The sequence below is a fragment of the Nelumbo lutea genome, chromosome 3, assembly GCF_056320005.1.
Source record: "Nelumbo lutea isolate HS-2025 chromosome 3, American lotus-T2T, whole genome shotgun sequence".
NCBI lineage: Eukaryota > Viridiplantae > Streptophyta > Magnoliopsida > Proteales > Nelumbonaceae > Nelumbo > Nelumbo lutea.
In genome coordinates this window covers 95,023,210-95,038,206 of record NC_142686.1, presented here as the reverse complement: position 1 = coordinate 95,038,206, position 14,997 = coordinate 95,023,210, and the positions used below count along the sequence as shown (strand labels likewise).

The window sequence follows — 14,997 nt, the reverse complement described above, 5'->3', positions numbered from 1 at the left end:
GTTATGTTATGATTTTTTTTTATTTTTAAGATTTATTTTTAATTTATTACATAATCCCATTATCTTAACTATTTAAAATATAGTTATGTTAAATATTTAGTTATTTAAATATTTAAATAATATATAAAATATTTACAAAAATTTATTATTTGAATTTAATTTATTTAAAAGTTATTATAGAATATTAAATATTTTTCTATAAATTATTTATCTATTTTTATTATTTTATTATTTTATATATTTAGTTATTGAAATATTGAAATAATATTTTATTATTTTATATATTTAGTTATTGAAATATTGAAATAATATTTTATTTTTTAATCTTAATTTTATATTATTTGAATAATCCACAAAATTTTGAAAAAATCATAATTTATATTCTTAATACATAATTTCGTGATGAATTTTGGAAAAATATAAAATTATTAATAATATGAATATTATTAAATCTATTATATTTATTTTTTATATTTTTAATAACTATTTTAAAGTTTTTATATAATTTTGTTAGAATATTTCAATAATTTTTAAATTTTTTAATTTATACTATATATATATATATATATATATATATATATATATATATATAAAGTGGGGAAGGGGATAAATAAGTATAAGAGATAATTTGGAGAGAAACTCTCTAATAAATTAGAGATAAGAAAGGAGATAAATAAAAATTGGAGATGATTCAGGAGAGAGCGGGGAAAGTAAATCCAAACGAAATTTTAGGAGAGAAGATTGTTGGGAAAGTTTAGTGAGGGAGAGATTGGTTTTTGATAATATTTTATGGGGAAAAAGAGCATTTTATTAGTTGCTTAAAAAATGATGTGAAACAAAAAATAAAAAATTCAGAAAAAGGAGAAAATTCATACAGTTCTTTCTTTTAACATCTCTCTCTATAGATAGATAAATGTTTCACCAAAAAAAAAGATAAATAAATAGATAGTATTAACATTTTCAATCTGTTGCAAGTTTAATCCAATTCAGCTAATGTTGGTGTGGCAAAATAGAAAATAAGTATTCATTTTTTAAGCCCAAATTTTCAGTTTTTTTAAATGATTAAATAATAATCACTTGTTTTATTTTTTCTACCAAAACTATCCCAAATAAATTTTTAGAATAGCATTAATGCCCGTCGAATAAAAGACTATAAGGTTTTGCCCACACAATCTTCTCTACAACCAGCGGAAGCGGCGGTTTCTCCCCTTTAGCGAACATAGGTAAGATTTCATTCATGGCGGAATGTTCTCCTTCCATTCACTGCGATTTCTACTCTTTTCCTTCATTTCTTCACTGTGATTTCTCGTCTCCTTCATCTTCTCACTGAACCAGAGGCGGGAGTCGTTCCAGCGGCTTTGATCTATTACAGCGTTCGAAATCGCAGCAGGTTGTTGTTTCAGATCGACTGCTATTTTCGTTTTTTTACTCCCAGATGTTTTGTTTGAGAACCGGTATATATTTTCCCCTAATAAGATGTTGTAACTTTTTGTCTAACAAATTATCAGACCTAGAAGATACGAGGCTATTATTCTTGGGATTTTTATTTTGAAGAAAAGGCAACTTTTTATTGAAGAAGAAAAAAAACAGAAGTGCATGAGAGGATGTACTGAAGCCAATAGTGGCTTGGCAGGATTAAAAGGCAGACAACTGTCACTAAACGAGAAATCTGTAGAGACCCCTGATTTTGCTAGGTTATCAGCAACAGAATTTTGCTCCCTAGGATATATTTTTTCCTACTGTTGTTTTTAAAATTTAATTTTATTTTTGTCCACCTTATAGAAATTATTGTTTAATAGTATTTTGCAAGATTTATTATCCCTATCTTAATGGTGATCTCCTCATTTTCGGGTAGAGAATAACAAATAAGTACTGTCAAATCTCTCATATCTGTTCTTTTGATTTTTTCAGGGTAGCACTCTTTTATATTTATCATTCTTTTCACAATTTCTTATTTGTTTGTCAACTTTTGACCATGTTCACATGCTTTAGTTTCACTCAATTTTCAGTTTAGAATCCCTCTAGAAACCCAAGAAACTCTGTTTCCTCTATGAGAGAAACTCTGTTTTCCTCCCACCTGCAAGAAGACTTGGACTGGTGTAACCACAGTTTACACATTTATAGCAATATCTTGCTCTGATTGCAATATTAGATTTGTCTATGGCGTGAAAATTGGAATTGCACCTCAACTTCAATCATAGACTACTGGCCATTTTCCCCGCATAACCATTCAAAACTTCAACCAAAACGGTTGATGACCTACTGTCGTTACACCAGTCCAAGTCTTCTTGCAGGTGGGAGGGAAACAGAGTTTCTCTCATAGAGGAAACAGAGTTTCTTGGGTTTCTAGAGGGATATCTTGCTCTGATTGCAATATTAGATTTGTCTATGGCGTGAAAATTGGAATTGCACCTCAACTTCAATCATAGACTACTGGCCATTTTCCCCGCATAACCATTCAAAACTTCAACCAAAACGGTTGATGACCTACCAATAAAGAGTACTAGCAGACTCCACTAAACGTCAACCCATTTCAACTCATTCACTTCATCCTTGGTTCCTAACCCACATTATACATGCCATGTTTCACTGTAGGGTCCACTTGGCCTATTAAACCATAATTGACCCAGGCATGCCCACACCTGTTCATGTCCATCTTCATATCAGATTGTGTCCTCAGCTGTCTTCTCCAATCTCATCCTATCAGATCAGCTGGTAGAAAACACCAAGGAAACAAGAATATGCCATTGGTGTTTGACCCATACAAAATGCTGTAGCAATGACTCCTCCAATCGGATTTCTAACTATGGTCTTTGCTTTGTAATTTTGTTTTGGTTTTCTTGCTGTTCCTTATCTGTTAGGATTGTTAATGAAATATCTGGGTTTACTCCCAAAAAAAGCCCAGAAAAAGTATTTTATGGTCTGAATCCTTAGATGAAGAAAATATTGTTGAGGTTTCACAAAACTTGTGTAGTCCTGTGAATTGTTTAGGAGGTTTCAGCAATTAATATATTCTTTTTCCTCCTATACTTAAATCAAAATAAGAAGACAGCGGCTTTCTATGTTCCCTATTAGTGGGTGCAATGATTGGAAAATGCAAAGACAGACAGAAACAAATAAAGTACAAATCTTACAACCAGAAATAGATAGTCTTGTTTTCTTATCAGTATAAAAGGAGATATTGTTATATTTAACAAATTACAAACCTTATTTATCAAAAAAAAAAAAAGAAAACAAACTACAAACCTTACAACCAGAAACAAATTGGTCTTCATTCAGTTATTTTGACAATATATGATAGTAGGAGCAAAGACAAACAGTAGTCTGGAAGTGACAATGTAATTTGAAAGAAAGTGTAAGCACAATGATGGAAGATCCTGTAACTAAGTAGGACATTAAAGAGAGCTATATTAGTGGTTATTTTCAGAAGTCAACAAATAAAAGTTATTGAATTAATTTTCCAGCTGAATCTTTTGCATTTCTCTTTTTATGGGCAGCATAGAAAAGGGGCCCTGTTTATTGTCTTCTCGGTTCAATCTTCAAGTTTTAGCGGCGGTGGTGCTTTTACATGATCTTACCACTTCCATTTGATCCCATTGTCATCCTCCTTCATTTTTCTGTTATTTTCCCTCTTGCCTATTTCTCTCTCTCTCTCTCTCTCTCACACACACACACACGTTCACCTAGTTTTTCTTTCCTTACCCCTCACCCCAGTTTCTCTTCGGTACCCAAAATCCAGCAAACCACCAAACCCCTCACCCCTGCTTCTTTGTTCTAATCCAAGTTCGAAAGTCAAATTCCATTGAAGCCAATATTTAGCAACTAGTTGAAGTTACTGTCTCAGTTGACAGTGCTAGGTTGAAGGGTTTTATGTATAGATGGTTCGGCTGATAAGTGTTCTTATTAGCCTGCATTTGTGTTTAAGTTGTTATGTACCGGGCCTGTGTTAATGGGCCTAAGTTTGTTTGGTGTTTTAAGTAGTCTGGGTGTCCCATCACTAATCAGGGGCATTCCAGACATTTCCTGTAACATTGTACCATAATCTAATATAAATGATAATACTGTCAACTAGGTTTGGTAGTTCGACATTATCAACACCTCTTGGTCTCCTCTTCTCTTCTACTACTTCGGCTACAACATTTTAGCTTTCATGGTATCAGAGCATTGAGCAATTTCCTGGTTACAGCCAATGCCATCTCCTCTCTCTTGCTGTCTTTCTTTTTTTTTTTTTTTTATCTTGGTTGCTGCGGTGAAACCCTAGGGTTGCAGGAGAACAATACAATGTTCGAACCTAGGGTTTCCCTTGGTTGTAGGGCGCAAGGGAAGTGAGACCCAGAAGCTGATGTCCTACTAGATTGTTTCTAGTAGTTAGTAGCCATTCAGCTGCTAAGAGAGGTCTGTATAGGACAAACCTAGATTGAGGACTGATTTCAGTAGTCCTGGTATTGACCGTAGGGGGGAACACTCTCTACAGTTGCACTAATCGAAGCTCAAGAGAAGTCTGCATAGTGCAGTGGTGGAGAGCTCTCAGCTTTAGGTCAGTTACTAGCTCACAGAACACCTTATTTGCTGCTATAACTGAACTACTTCAGAATTGTGACAGTCTCGGCAAGTCTGAACTAGTGTTGCGAGCTGTCAGAACCTTCTTCAATACTGCAACTAGTATTTTTTCAGCACTGTGAACACTTCGGCTAGTCTGAAACAATGTTATCTACACAGAGTCTGCAGCCAAGATGTCTTCAATATCCGGGGAGGTCTCTTCTAGGGATAACATACCTGGTGGGAGGTCTTCAAATATGGAAAACCCGAATCTGCACAATTTGCAGATTACAAGTGTGTTGCTGGATGAATACAATTTCAGGGAGTGGTCCGTTTTTGCAATGCTTTTTATTACTTCCCGTGATCTCACAGGCTACTTAGATGGGAGTAAGAAGGAACTTGAAGTTGGCAGTGCAGAGTATGCAGTGTGGCACAAGGAGAATGCCACAATTATGTCCTGGCTGCTTGCCTCTATGACTCCACGAGTTGCTAGGACTGTTCAACACTTTCCCACAACAGCCAAGATTTGGGAAAAAGTATCTAAAACCTATGGACAGAAGAAAAATAATGCTAGAATCTATAGATTGAATCAAGACGTTCTTGCCTTAAGGCAAGGGGATATGACAGTTGCAACATATTTTGCAACTCTGGAAGGACTTCGGGAAGAACTTGACCATCACTTGATTTTGGATTGGGAAAATGCCAGGGACAAGGAGAGACATGATAAGCAGATTGAAGAGAGCAGAGCCTTTAAGTTCTTGGCTGGCCTGGACCCAGTGTATGTGGGCATAAGGTCACAAATTCTAGGAAGTAATGAACTGCTCGAGTTACATCATGTTTATTATCTGGTAAGGAATGAAAAGTCAGGAGAAAGGAGATGCAAGTTGACTCTCATTTAACCAGCTGAACAATTTGGTGAACATTCGACCCTGATTTCTATTAAGGGAAACAAACATCCAGACAAGAAGCATCTTAAGTGCACTCATTGTGGGGGTGAGAGACATGTAAAAGAGAAGTGTTGGGTTCTGTATCCTCACCTGAAGCCAACTACATTGAGAAAGGACAAGAAGCAACAAAAGGGTCATGCGGCAAGTGGGAACCTTGTCACTAGTAATAAGGGTGACAACTCACAGAGTATACCAACAGTGGCTTCTTCTCCCATGGGGTAGGTTGTTGATTCCTCTGGGGCCGGTGCCTTGGGCTTCACTACTAGTGAGGTAGAGGTCCTTAGCCGGGCTTTAGCCCGTCTAAGGAGTAATTCTTTTGCTTCCATCTCTCTTGCCAGATCAGGTATAGTCTCTGCCTTTAGTGCAACTAGTTCTATTGACTATACTTCTTGGGTTATTGATTCAGGTGCAGCTGACGACATGACACATATGTCCTCCTTATTCTTTTCATATCAATTGTTGTCTAGTCAGGATAAGATGAGAGTTGTTGACGGGTCTTTCTCCACCATCTCCGGAAAAGGGGTGGTTGACCTAAGCAAGGACCTCTCTCTTAAATTAGTTCTACATGTTCCCAGTCTCACCTCAAATCTTTTGTCTGTTTCAAAACTTGTTAAAAATTTGATCTGTAGTATAACCTTTTTTTCTACTCATTGTGTATTTCAGAACAAATTGACAAGGAGAACGATTAGGAGTAGTCATGAGTATGGAGGCCTCTACTATTTTGATGCAGACATCGATTTAGCCTTATAAGCATCTACTGCGAGTAGTCCAGAGAGTGTGGAGTCAATAGCTAGGTTGCATCTGTGGCATGCTAGGCTAGGTCATTTACCTTTCTCTTCATTAGAAATGTTGTTTCCCGAATTGTTTAAGGGTATTTCAAGTCAGAGTTTAGCCTATGAAGTATGTCAAATGTCAAAGCAATGTAGAACTGCTTATCCAATTTCCAGTAATGAAATTCAAATTCCTTTTGATTTGGTTCATTCTGACGTTTGGGGCTTTTCACCTATTGTTTCTATTGATGACTTTCGTTACTTTATCAATTTTATTGACCATTACTCTCGATGCACATAGATCTACCTGTTAAAAGGATGAGATGAAGTGCCACAGATAACTATGGCGTTTTGCAAATTGATTGAAACACAATTTGATAAGAGGATTAAGCAATTTCGGTCAAGATAATGCTACTGAATACTTTGAAAAATCCTTGAACTTATTCATGGAAGATGTTGGCATGTTATATCAATCATCCTGTGCTAATACCCTTCAGCAGAATGGGGTTGTTGAGCGCAAGAATAGACATCTACGAAGGGATAGGAAATCCATCACATGGACGCCCAAAGATTGCGGAATAAGGGGGCGAATTTCAAAATTTGAACCTGGCTCTTCAACTGGGAATCGAATTTCCTATTTAGAAAATCATATTTTCAAGGATCATTCTTGAACTATAAACTGAACCAGATCTAAACCAAAAGGAGTAGGGAGAGATAATACCTGATACAGAGAAACAATAACCCTCAATGGAGGTGTTCACGCCCAAAATAGGTTCCAAAATCTGCTCCCACTGAAGATGGCGTAGTGCAGGGTGGAGTAGAATCAACAGTGTTCTTCCAAAAGAACTTGATCATTCTCAAGAATCACCTGGATGGTTTGTGAATACAACTCCCACCAATCTTTTCTCCAAAAGATTGGAATCAAGATCCAATCTAGAATTCTCCCCAAGGAATGGAGATCGAACTGCTATAGGCGGCGGCTGTAGGAAGGAGGCGACTAGAGAGTATTTGCAGGGAGCAGAATTCTCTCTTATGTGATTTCAGCTCTGAAGACAAGACTATCTGTTGCTGATGATTGTGTGTCTAAAGGCTACTGCCCCCTCTTCCTTTTATAGACTTAAAAGGATCAGCTCCTAATCCCATTAGGAGCTGCTAACCCAAATCATATTTGGATTAGAAGTCCCTTTAAGATAAGGGATAGCCCTTATCTTATCTGCAGATTAGATCAGCCATCTCTTAATTTAATTAGGAAGTTTTCAGATCTAAATCTCATTTAGATGTTGGACTCTCTGAGTGGATAGGGTGTGGGTCCAATCCTATCACCTGATCTTATCTCAGAATTCGCCCCTTAATGACTAATCAAATTAGCCCAGTTTGAAATGGGCTTAAGGCCCATTTAGGGTTATGTATTCATTTAGCATTCCAAACTACTGCCCAGTTGGGCTTCCTTGTATGGCGTGGGACCCAAACATTGATCTACACATCAGCCACATGGGTTCAGCCCAGCCTTTGTTACAAGGCCTCGCTGAATACACTGTTATGGATAGTGCACCCACTGAAACCCATCAGATGGGCTCTATGGGCCCAACACTTACCCTAAGTGGTCCCTGGGCCAAGCCACCTTGTAACACCAGGGACTGTGGGCAGATGCAAGATTAGCCCATCAAGTATTATCCTCAATGGTCTTACACTTAACCTCTCAGCCCATAATGATCATACACTGCCCGACAAGAGAGGACCTCTCCCTCGGCTGCAAGGAATAGTGTTGCACTCTCTCAAATATGGATCCCGGGAATTAAAACATTTTGCAAATCATTTCGAAACCATAATTTATATACTTTTATATCTCATATAAAATATATTTTGCAAAACAAATCTCAACGATTGAAATCGGCTGCCGGCAGTCTTGGTTTCCATCAATGAGAGTGCATCCCCGATCATTACCTTTGTCCGACAAAGGGGCTGATCCTGTCACTATGATCACCCACTCAGATGAATTCTCAGACTGTCCCAACATACCCAGGTTTTGACCCCCGCTAAGGATCTCACTGATTGGTACATCAAAGACAACCCAATCCGACACCTAGTGCAGTATCATAATCAAGTTTAGGGGTCGGGTGTAACTTTTCAATTTTGCCCATCAATCTCCAAGGTCCAGGGCAATACTAGAAATCTGGTATAGTTCAAAGATTCAATTAATCATACACTGTATGTGCCTAGGGTCTCACCCCAGTAGCTGAAACAAGCCACCCCAACCGACTTGGTGGCACCACAGTGTCAGCCTTGTCATGATAGGTCTCCCCAGACCGACCCACTTGCTGTGAACATTCTAAACTAACACGAGTCTCATTAAGTGTCCAGTTTAAGGGTATTACACGAAAACATACCAAGGGAACATGAATCAAATATGCACTTTTATTCATTTACAATAAACTCATAAAGTACATCATTTTGATTGAAGCTAAGGGCATACAAAACTGTCTAACAACTCCCACTTGCACTTAGGTCCAATCAGGTATTAGCCGGAGTCCCATGCTTTCCACGTATTTCTCAAACACTTTCTGTGATAGTGGCTTAGTCAATGGGTCTACCACATTCTCCGCTGATGCTACCTCTTAACATCATCCTCCTGTAGGTCCAGTGTTGTCATACAACAGTGGAATGGGTGATGTGCTGAATTCCAAATTCAGGAATGAACACCTTCATTCAAAAGGCAGCTTCACTTACGGCAATGCGCTCGGCTTGGGTTGTGGACTATTAATTTGTTACTTAGGACCCTTGTTTGCTGACACTCAGGAAACAACACACGATCCTATCGTGAAAACATATCCAGATGTAGACTTTCTATCATCTGGATCCGATTGGAAATCGGCATCCGTATACCATTGGATCTGTAGTGAACTACCATCGAATACTAGACAAAACTCTTTTGTCCTTCGAAGGTACTTAAGTATGTTTTTCACAGCATTCCAGTGCTTCTGCCCTGGGTTGGCCTGAAATCTGCTTACTACACTCACTGCGTGAGCAATGTCAGGATGAGTGCACAACATGGCATATATGATGCTCCCCACGGCAGAGGCATAGGGAACGTCTTTCATGCCATCAATCTCCTCAGAAGTCTTAGGAGACATCTTCTTGGAGACAGTGACTCCGTGCCTGAAAGGAACATTTCCTTTCTTGGAGTTTTCCATGCTGTATCTTTTGACTATTTTGTCAATGTAGGCAGATTGGGATAATCTTATTATCCGCTTCGATCTATCTCTATAGAGTCGAAGACCCAGTATATAGGAGGCTTCTCCAAGATCTTTCATGGAGAATTGCTGTGAAAGCCATACTTTCACTGTAGTCAACGTTCCTAGTTGTGGCATCTTGGGTCAACCTAGTGAGGCTCTCACTGTGCTGATTACTTCTCCTGATACTGCAGATATCCCTGAAGGCTCTAGTAGGGAACAAAAAGAGATACGAATCACCTACAACAAAAGGAAAAAGGGCCCTCAAACTCATGATATCACTCCTTTGTGTCTGCTCTTTCCTCTGTACATGTTCCTTCTAGGTACTCAAAGGCCATGTCTGATCCAAGGTGGAAAGAAGCTATGAATGAAGAGATGAAAGCCCTAATGAAAGCAAGAACTTGGGAATTAGTGGATATGCCTGAGGGGAAGAACACTGTCGGGTGCAAGTAGGTGTTTACTGTAAAGCATAGGGAGGACGGGTCCATTGAAAGGTACAATGCCAGGCTTGTGGCAAAGGGGTTTAGTCAAAAAGAAGGGATTGACTGCAAATAAACCTTTGCCCCCAGTAGCAAAGCTCAACACAATTCGGGTTCTATTGTCATTGGCAGCAAATTTTTCATGGGAACTTCATCAGCTGGATGTGAAGAATGCCTTCCTAAATGGTGACCTTCATGAAGAGGTAAACTGAGGAAATGTGTGTAAACTGAGGAAAGCATTGTACGGTTTAAAGCAGTCTCCTTGTGCATGGTTTGAGAGGCTTTGTGGGGCCATGAAGAAAGTGGGGTACACTTAGAGTGGTGTAGACCCTACATTGTTCACGAGGAGACAAGATAGTAAACTTACAACACCCATTGTTTATGTGGATGATATGGTGATTACTGGGAATGACTTGGAAGAGATCAAAAGACTGAAGGAGTTTTTAGCTTCTGAATTTGAGATCAAAGACTTGGGCCATTTGAGATACTTTCTTGGGATTGAAGTTGCTAGGTCAAGAGAGGGGATCTACATATGCCAACGGAAGTATGTTATTGACCTCGTAGAGGAGACAGGCATGATAGGGTGTAGACCAGCAGATACTCCAATAGAATAGAATCATGGCCTACATGAATCAGTAGGGGAGGACTACTATGATAGAGAGAGAGACAAAAAATTGGTAGGGAAGCTGATATATTTATCTCTCACTCGACTAGATATTGCTTATGTTGTGCATGTTGTCAGTTAGTTCATGCACTCTCCAGAGATCCCTCATATGAAAGCAGTTGAAAGGATTCTCAGGTACTTGAAGATTTGCCCAGGAAAGGGAATTCTATTAAGAAAAAACAATAAAATTGAAATTGAAGCTTATACTGATGCAGATTGGGCCGGTTCTGTTGGGGACAGAAAATCAACTTCAGGATATTGTACATTTGTGGGAGGGAATCTGGTTACATTGCGCAGTAAGAAGCAGAATGTAGTTGCTAGATCAAGTGTCGAAGCTGAATATCGAGTTATGGCTCACGGGGTTGTTGAAATCCTATGGCTCAGGACTCTTCTTAAAGAGCTTGGCATTAAAGCTAAGGGCCCTCTCAGACTGTATTGTGACATCAAGGCTGCCATCAACATTGCAAATAACCCTATGCAACATGATAGGACAAAACATATTGAGATTGATCGACATATTGTTAGAGAGAGAATAATCTTGGGAGAACTCTGCATTCCTTATACTCCATGTGAGATGCAAATTGCAGATGTACTGACTACAGGGTTGGTTGTAGCAAAATTCGGGGACCTTTTTGGCAAGCTAAACATGATTGACATCTATGCTTTTAGCTTGAGGGGGAGTGTTAGGTTGAAGGGTTTTTTGTATAGATGGTTCGACTGATAAGTGTTCTTATTAGCCTATATTTGTGTTTAAGTTGTTATGTACTGGGCCTGTGTTAATGGGCCTAAGTTTGTTTGGTGTTTTAAGTAGTCTGGGTGTCCCATCACTAATCAGGGGCATTCTAGACATTTCGTATAACATTGTACTATAATCTAATATAAATGATAGTACTGTCGACTGGGTTTAGCAGTTCGACATTCTCAGCACCTCTTGGTCTCCTCCTCTCTTCTACTACTTCGGCTACAACATTTCAGCTTTCAGATAGATTCCGCTCAACTGGCTCAACCTATTCATTGCATCACTTGATCAACATTATTAAAGGCAACAAATCCGGGCTTATATACGCTCTTTGATTTCTTCCTCTAACATTCTACAATTTTGCCATTCAATTGGTCAGTTTTAAGAGTAATAACAACTATTGGTCGATTAGCTCATTTGTTTTTATTTGATCGTTTACCTCACTTCATGGCTATCCGTTTTATTTTGCCTGAAATAATTTGTTTCAAATAATCATGTGGTTTATAGGAGGATTCAACTCCCTTTTGTCTTTTTGGGATTTGGATTTATGTTAAGACTTGTGAAGTAAGACATCAGCCCACCGAGACTCCAATGGCTAGAACCAGCCCAACTCGAGCAACAGCTGAGAAAGCTCCCCCTAACGGCAAGCCTGGACCACCTGTCAGATTTGTTTATGTAAGAAGGTCACACCAATAGTCTGTTATAATAGCCCATGTGCGATGTGCGTTAATGATTATAAATATTGGTAATACAGAAGGAAAGTGTGCATCATTTTTCCTAGGAATTATCTATTCTTCTTTTCCATAGGAGGCAGGGCTGCCCACGAAGTAGTTCCTGAGGTGGGCAATAACTCACCAATTGATTCAGAGCCAGAAGATGTCGGCCACCCGCTCGGTTGCCATGGAGGAACGAGTGGATAAACGGGAAACCAATATACAACAAATAGCGGGGGATATGAAGGAGTTGAAGGAAGCCATCACTGCGATATCCTCCCAACTCTTTGCAACTGGAGGCCGCGACAGTGAAGGCGAGAGTTCTAGTTAAGCGAGCTTGAGAAGGAACATAGGGCTACTAGGGTGACCAGCGAAAATCGATTTTCCCCTTTTCTCAGGTAATGATCCTTTCTCCTCGATATTTAGAGCTGATCGGTATTTTGAATGCAATGAGATACTCGGGCATCAACATGTAGCAGTGGCCTCCATCCATATGGAAGGAGAAGCCATACTGTGATACTAATGGGTACCGTCAATCTCACCCCCAATTGACCTGGCCAAATTTAATTGAGGCCTTGTGCCGGAGGTTTGGGCCCTCTAGCCATGAAAATTTTGATGAAACTATCTCTAAACTCAGGCAACTCGGCTCTGTGTGTGATTATCAGCAAGAGTTTGAGCGCTTGGTCGCCAGGGTTTATGGATGGCTTGAAAATGCTCTAGTTGGAAGTTTTGTAGGGGGCCGCGTGAGGACATTAAGATAGAGGTGAAGGCCCTTCACCCCGTTACTGTCGATACTGCCGTAGGACTGGCTAGATTTCACGAAGAATGCTTAAATCGGCTCAAGAAGATAAACAAAAATCATGGCCCTCTTTTAAAGACTCCACCCAATTGCCCGGATCCGGGGAACCCAAAAATCTCTGGTCCAACTAAGAAAGTTGACTTGGCCAAAGATGCAGTTTTGAAGGGAGCGTGGTCTGTGTTATAACTGTGATGAAAAGTTTGCTGCCAGTCACCACTACAAGAGCCAACAACTCTTCCTCCTTTGATCAGATGAAGCTCTTGAAGCGGTTGAGTCCTCTACCCCAGAGGAAGAAGTTGAGGTTGATACAAACGAACTAGAGATTTCTTTACAAGCCCTGATTGACTTGGACTCCCTCAGTACCATGAGAGGTAAGGGGGCAGTCAAGGGACATCAAGTTTCCATCCTAATTGATAGTGGCAGCACCTTTAACTTCATTATCGGATTGCTGGCTCGCTAATTGGGCTTACTGGTTGAACCGGTTGAATTTTTTTCAGTCCATGTAGTTGATGGGAACCGGCTTAGATGTGATGAGGTGTGTTGAGCCATAGATCTCATGGTTCAAGGGCACTGGTTCAGCGTTGAATTACATCCACTAAACTTTAGAGGGGCCGATGTGGTCCTTGGTGTCCAATGGTTACGCTAACTAGGGCGGGTGGTATGTGATTGGGAGAACCTTACTATGGAATTTACTGTTAACGGGAAACAATGTACCCTTAAGGGCTTGGAACCTAACCAAACCAGGGCGGCTGATCATAACTCTATGGCCAAATAGTGCCAACTTTTGGAACCCCCTCTTGTTATGATGTTGGGCCCTAACCTCAATGGGCCGGTGCTAACAGCTAAAGCGGCCTTACAACCCTCACCAGACCAAGAATAAGCCTTGAAGCAACTTCTGAAGGCCTATGCAGATGTGTTTTCCGATCCGGTGGGCCGGTGCTATTACCGAATTCCCCTTCAACTTGGAGAAGGGCTTGCGAATGTGTGCCCCTACAGATATCCAAACTACCAGAAGATGGAGATAGAGAAAATAGTATATGAACTTCTACAACAAGGGCTGATTCAACCTAGTTAGAGTTCATACTCGTCCCTAGCTCTCCTTGTCAAGAAGAAAGATGGGACATGGAGGTTTCGTGTGGATTATCGTGCTCTGAACCAGATCACCGTCAAGGATCAGTTTCTGATTCCCATCATAGATGAGTTACTTTATGAGCTCAAGATGGCTACTGTATTCGGGTCCACCCAGCTGACATTCTTAAAACAGCCTTCCAGGCCTATGACGGACATTATGAGTTTTTGGTCATGCCCTTCGGGCTGACCAATGCCCCGTCCACATTCAATCAGTTATGAATGACATCTTCTGCCCAATTTTGCGCCAGTTTGCATTGGTTTTCTTTGATGATATCTTGATGTATAGTTCTGATTGGACCAGCCACCTTGAGCACTTAGACATCACTTTGGGCCTTCCAAGGAAGCATCAGTTATTTGTCAAATCCTCAAAATGCATATTTGGCCAGAATCAGGTGCAGTACCTTGGTCATATAGTGTCTCAAGGAGCAGTCACAGCAGACCCAGATAAGGTGACCAGCATAGTAAATTGGCCCAGGCCCTCATCAGTCTGCAACCTTAGGGGATTCCTTGGACTGGCAGGTTACTGTTGGTGCTTCGTTTGCAATTACGGGCTCCCGCTTACACGGCTGTTAAAAAAGAATGCATACACTTGGGATGATTAAGCTGACGCTGCCTTTGAGGCACTTAAGAAGGCAATCTCGACACCCCCCTCTCTCGCCCTCCCCAGTTTCTCTCAAGAATTTATCGCCGAGTGCGATGCAAGTGGTTCTGGAATTGGGGCTGTACTAATGCAACAAGGTAAGCCCCCCTTTTTCAGTAAGGCATTATCAGGCCCAGCATTATCCAAATCCACCTATGAGAAGGAGCTTATGGCTGTGGTTCTTGCTGTTCAAAAATGGAGAACCTACTTACTAGGGCGGCAGTTTTTGATAAGGACAGATCAGTGCAGCTTAAAATACCTCTTGGAGCAGCAGATTCACACATCAGAACAACAGAAGTGGTTATATAAGTTGTTAGGCTTCAATTGCAGGCTGGAATACAAACCT

The 14,997-nt window shown here is 40.1% G+C and overlaps 1 protein-coding gene across 2 annotated transcripts in view; it reads left to right on the top strand.

Moving 5' to 3' along the window:
* Positions 1 to 1,117: 1,117 nt before the first annotated feature.
* Positions 1,118 to 14,997, top strand: part of LOC148866987 (mediator-associated protein) — a 28,403-nt gene continuing 14,523 nt past the window's right edge. Inside the window, exons 1-2 of one of the 2 annotated variants that reach the window (XM_088979419.1) lie at positions 1,118 to 1,223; positions 1,336 to 1,454. The gene's annotated coding sequence lies outside the window, so the exon portion shown is untranslated. The remainder of the gene's footprint in view (positions 1,224 to 1,335; positions 1,455 to 14,997) is intronic. The other variant, XM_088979418.1, reaches the window with a different exon arrangement.